General features: G+C 40.1%; 1 long non-coding RNA gene across 1 annotated transcript; it reads left to right on the forward strand.

Annotated features, from left to right (window-relative positions):
- Positions 1-882: 882 nt before the first annotated feature.
- Positions 883-5,624, forward strand: LOC138065821 (uncharacterized). The gene is made up of 3 exons (XR_011138888.1): positions 883-914; positions 1,863-1,951; positions 5,553-5,624. It is a non-coding gene; the product is annotated as an uncharacterized lncRNA (long non-coding RNA).
- Positions 5,625-5,896: the final 272 nt, after the last annotated feature.

Below are 5,896 nucleotides of genomic sequence, written 5' to 3' on the forward strand. Positions count from 1 at the left end.
GGTAATAGAAAATAGAAGAGAAACTCTGAGAACTGCCCATATAGACTGGAATATAGCATAGAAAACTGCAGAGAGAAGAGCAGTGTCACTGGCTTGCACAAAAGCAAAACAGCTGCCTGCTGAACAAAAAAAGCTGCAATCTCAGCCTCTAAGGTCACCATAGCAGGTGCTCCTGACCTGGATCACTGGGATAGGGACAACTGGTCTTCCTTTCCCTCATCCTTCTCTGAGGATGAGGATGCTTGTTGACTACTCTGGAGGAGGCAGCCATGTCACCATCATTAAAGAAGAACAAGAACAGGAGGAGGGCAGATGGGTCCACACCAGGGATTGGCCAAGGCATGTGGCCAGGGGCACAGGACAAGGCAATTAGGCTGCTGCCATGAATTCTAAGTGACCACAAGAACCTGTCACCACCCACCCCTACATGCTGCTGGAGCTGCAAGACCTGAGGAGGGAGCACAAATGGTGAATGGGGGAAGGAATGATTGCATGGCTGTTGTGGTGTGGGGAAGTTGTGTAATTTGCAACACTATATACATCTATGATTAAAGTGTTTTGATATACTAGTCCATTTAGTCTCCACATTGTCCTTTGCTTTTACGCTGGGACAGAGATGGTATCAGGTATGTGGCTCCTCTCATCAGCAGTGCTTTGCATTGCTGCAGCAGGAATCTATCTATCAAGCTTTTCCCACTTTCCAGTTTTGTTCAGATTATTTGCCTACAGATTAAAAAGAAATCACTACATTAATTCCATGACTGCCTTCTCTTGAGGAGCTGGCAAAGCTGAATGGCCATTTTACTCTCTTCTACCTTTTTATCAAAATTTATTTCCCTATATAGGCTCTCAACATGAACTTGATCTTGCCTCATTTTATGCTTAAGAAGAATCTAATATGACAGTATCACTAGGTAAGAGTAATTAATACAGCAACCAACATGACCTACTCTCCTCACTGTTGGTCTCCTCAATTCTGCTAATGTCATGCCACAAGGCAGGCTGGTGGCTCCCTATGTGCAAGGGCTGCAAGGGCAGCAGGACCCACAGGCAACCCCCAAGCCCACAGGGACCTTTGCAGCCAGGTCCCATCCACCACCCTGTGAGGGATCAAGGCACTCAAGGCCCTGGGGTAGCTGGGGTAGCCCCAGCCCCAAGTGTCACGCAGTGCCTCTGGGATGGTGCAGGGCTGATGCTGGGCTGGGCAGTTGCTTGTGGCTTGGGGTTGGGGTTGGCACCGGGCGGGACCATGGCACAGCAGGGGCAGGGCCACAGTGGGGCTGGAGCCCAGCACCGCTGTGGCATTGCAGGCAGGGACTTACAGCTCTGAGCTGGGCTGAAATGGGGGCCTGGGCCTGGGCCTGGGCCTGGGCCTGGGCCTGGGTGGAGGGAGCCTGGGACTGGGCAGGGCCAATAAAGCCTGTTAGCATCCTCAGAGCCCTAACAATATGCATTAGTGAAGGTTATACATGCAGAACAAATATGGTGTGATGGGCCCAGAGAGAAACCTTAAAATAAGTGTCAGGGTACGATTTTAATTGCACTGATTCTATCTTAAACATTCATTTTCGCAAATGTATGTATCCAGCACAGATTGGAATTGTTCGGTATAAGAGCTACACCTGCAACATTTTCTTTGTTGTCTTGCTATATGGCTTTCTAAAAGTTGCTTTAAACTGGTTCCAACTCAGTGGTTCCATGTGGGAGCAGAGTACTTTGCAGCTTCATCTGGAGTAGGCTCTTTGCTGAGAATGGCAAGCTGGTAAATTTGGAAGAATTGTTTTTTCTGTTGTTGTTTTTATTCTTTTTTTTCCATAATATTTTATTTGTTGACATTCACGCTACTGTTTATGCTTCAGCAGAATTCAGAAGCATTCTTTGTAGTGCCAAAACTTTCAAGGGAGGGTTAGCACTTCAGTGGAAACACAGCAAAAACATAGACAACCTAGAGGTAAGTCTGACAACACTGAAACAGTTAAACACTGATCGTAATGGCATGCCAATACAAAGTATAAATGGTTCGTAGAATTGTGCTGAGTGCCTGTTCATCAGGGAAGTTTGTCGGTAGAGGTAAGGATGTTTGTGCCCACAGAACCTCCACTTTCCAATTTAACCTATTGATTAATAGGTTTATCTACTTCGTTGTTACCTGGAGGCATTAGATAAAATGGATTTAAGAAACACAGCAGAGTAGGAGACTCTAGCCTCATCCACGCATTGCGCTCCTTATTGTGTCTTTAAGAAAACCATGTATCAGAATCAATACAGGTAGGAAAACACCACACGAGAGACTCTGGGAGTAATCCTGCTTAAAGCAAGAATAATTCTTTCTGTGACTTTGAGTAATAGAGAGGAAATGTAGATATTGTGTACTTTTTGCTAAAAATCATCGTTTTAGTCTTTACTCAACAAGTTGTGAAGGCTGACACAGACAGGGTGGGGTTACAGTAGTAAAACTTTGGAGAAGCTAGTGGCAATTCCAAGACGTACTGGAATCTATAAAACCTACTGCCCTAGAGAAATCGGACATTCACATTTGGTTGTGCCCCATTTGATGAAACAAGATGTATAGAAAAAGCCCCTTTCCGTCTCATCGTTTAAGCAAGGAAAGTTATACCTGAATGCGTTATGGAAAATATCAAACTACGTAACTGCTGTCAGTAAATGACATATCAGGTGTTCCTTAATGTCAGCTTTTTAAAAAGGAAAGCTTTTAATTTCTATTTGCAGCTAAACGAACCACAGAAAATAATTTCAGTTGAAAACACAATAAAATAAAATAAGGAAAGAATTTTGCCTGGAGGCACCACACAGCTCATTCTGTATTCTAAATTCTACCGTGAAAATAAATTAGTCATCATTACATGCTATAGCCATGACAACAGCCTTCCTGTTATTTTTGATTAATTCATTTACCTGTTTAGGTTAAACGTGTTACAAGATAATCTACCAATGTGGCTGAGTCCTAAACCTTTCCTATCCCACTGCTATGACAGCCAAGGTTTTAAAGCAATAAAACTCAGGGCATAGTTTTCTTAGCTGCAAGATGAGTAGATAAGAACATGTGAACTCTGAAGTAAGTCTTTTGGTGTTGAAAAGTTACAGATTCAGACACTTTAGAGATTTAGAGCAGTCAGTATGGATCTCATATCTTTTCAGAAGATTTTAATTTTTTCCCAGAACGTTTCTGGAAAAACAAACTAAAAAAAAAATGCTAACCCACAAAAAAAGGCTTTAGTACTTGACCTTCAGTTAGTAAGTAAATTTTCAGTCATTTAGGAAATTCAAGGCACCTCCTAAGCATGGTTCATCTCAGTCTTAAATAGAACCTGAAACAGAGTTGATGAATTGCCGTCTGGTGGTGCCTGTTTCTCTTCTTTGACTGTAAAAGGACGGCTTAAGGTGACAGTGATGGTAAACTTTAGACCTCTAAAGTTAGATTAATCCCACCCAAAGTCTCCTTGATGCCTTCATTTTGGAATGGATGGATGATTCACTCTTTGCTCCTAAGACACATAATCATTGTTGTGCCACATTCACCCTTTTTAGTGAAATAGCCTAGACTTAAAATGCTGAGCCGTGAAGTGAGAGACTGGGAATCAGGTATGCAAACTACATTTGCATGTTATAGGGAGATAGTGTAGCACTGACAATAGGAATAGGCAGCTTTTAAAGTGAAGCAGAAGAGTTGCCTTCTATTCTTCTTCACATGGACTGGGTTTGAGATTTATGGGACCACAAAAAGAACAAAACATATGTAACATCATATTGATCAGGGAGTTGTGAAAAGAGAGCTGTGATCTGTTCCAGGTAGAACTTAAGCATTTACATTAAGCACTCACTGTATAAAGCGCAGACAATCATTAAAGCAGGCAACCTGCCTTCAGACATTCACCCATTATGTCCTACACCCTTCACTGTTTACTTTTGTATTTCTGTATATGATCGTTTTTCTTGACTTTCTTCACTTTTTAGAGCATCCCTTTTAAAATGTGGACAACACCACTATGAAATATCCTAGCACATCTTTCAGAGCACTAGTATTCAGTGTAAAACATTTTGTTTAAGTATAAGTTACATAGGAAGTATAGGCATCTTCCTAGTTAACCCCAAACCAAAGCTTTCCATTCATATATTGCAGTTCATCATTAAGTGCCTGGTCTCTCAGCCTTCCCATTCAGAACTGTCCTTTCTCTAAATCATTTCCGCCAAATTTCTCTTCTACTGCCATAGTTACCCACACACTATTTTCCACTCAGCAAGGTCTACCAGCATCTCCAGTTTATTGGACGCCTTCTACCCTCTACTTGGCTCCATCTCCTCAAATAATACCATAGCTTCCATTTGTAATCTTACAGTCGTAGTGCAGAGCAAAGTGGCAAGAGATTATGAAAAAAGACAGGGAATAGCTGAGAGGAAATATAATATAGGACCTTTTGGTGTACCAATCTGCCATTCCTCAACTTTTCTCCTCGGCTTCTTATTCTTTTCTGACTAGATCTCTTATTTCTGTGTTTTCTATTTTATCGGATGTGGGTTACTTAATCCTTTCAGAACTTTTTATTTTTCAATAGATTTTCTTCAAATAATACCAAATCTTCAGTTTTTAGATAGTCATGAATTAAATGCCAGTTTAAGCATCCAAAGCTCCTGACATTCTCTTCCAAGTAAGGAACATATGTACTTCAGGTAAGCATGTGCTCACTAGACTTTCAAACCTGCCAAAGGCTTATAGATAAGCAGATGTGTATATAAGCATGCCTATTTGAAAGTCTATATCTTTCTTAAATATAAACATGTTGCTTCAGTTTCTACAATATCAATTAAGATTGGATTTCTGTTTATATCATTAGCAAAGACGCAGTCAGCAGAGTCAATGATTTTTTACATTCTGGGAACACATACATTCATGCTCACAAAGAGCACTCTGTTACCAGAATCAAAAGCTAATCATCAAATAATCTATTTTTAAGATAAGCTGGAATGAGCAGTCCTTCAAATGGAAGGAAGTCCATGAATAATGGCTTGTCATCTAGTAGAAGCCAATAGTTATGTACTCAAGAATGACCTTAGCATGCTAATCCATTTTCAAGGAAAGCTGAACAGTTACCTGTCTGGGCTGCCTCCAAGGCTGACCCATTTAATTTTCTGCCTGGAAGGCACCTCAGCACTCTGCCTTCTCTTCCAGACCAAAGTGAATAGTTACTTGCCTGGGAGGCACTATACCAAGTGTGATGAATTACCTCACAGGCTTACCCAAACCAATACCCGCCTGGAAGGCACTGTCTATTGACCTAATTATTAAGCAGACTGTAGCAGTTACATATCCTAAGATGTGTAACATACATTATATCTAAAAGTGACTGTAGCTTTTGATTAATAATTTATATTTAAAGTCGTCTTGATTTAAAAAGTAACAGGGACTTTTCTCTCAAAAAATATCAGAATATGAAGTTTCACTTAACCACTGCAAATCTTAGATCTCTTTTTATGTTTGTAGTTTAACAATCTTTATGCTGCAAGATTTAAACAAAAAGACATTTACATTTCAGGTTTTCAAGGTCATTGTGAAGCTTAACTTATTATCATAAATTCCTTTGTGATCTTCAGTTAAAAGATGTTATAAAGGTAAAGTAGTAGTGGTACTGTTTCTTAAATTTATTTTGGAGCTCACTAAACTCTTAAAATATATGCCTTTGACTTGACAGCTCAGATCTCAAGTTAAATATTATTGGTGGCTAGAGAAGAACACAGACGTGAATTTGATAATGGAAAAGATTCATAAGATTTAATAGCAGATAATATGCTAACTAATGTAAATTAAAAAAAAAAAAAAGACACACGTAAAGCATGGTCTGGGTAGTAACACTAGATGGAGATTAGGGAATATAAAAAA

This window comes from Struthio camelus, chromosome 1, assembly GCF_040807025.1.
Source record: "Struthio camelus isolate bStrCam1 chromosome 1, bStrCam1.hap1, whole genome shotgun sequence".
Taxonomy (NCBI): Eukaryota; Metazoa; Chordata; class Aves; order Struthioniformes; family Struthionidae; genus Struthio; species Struthio camelus.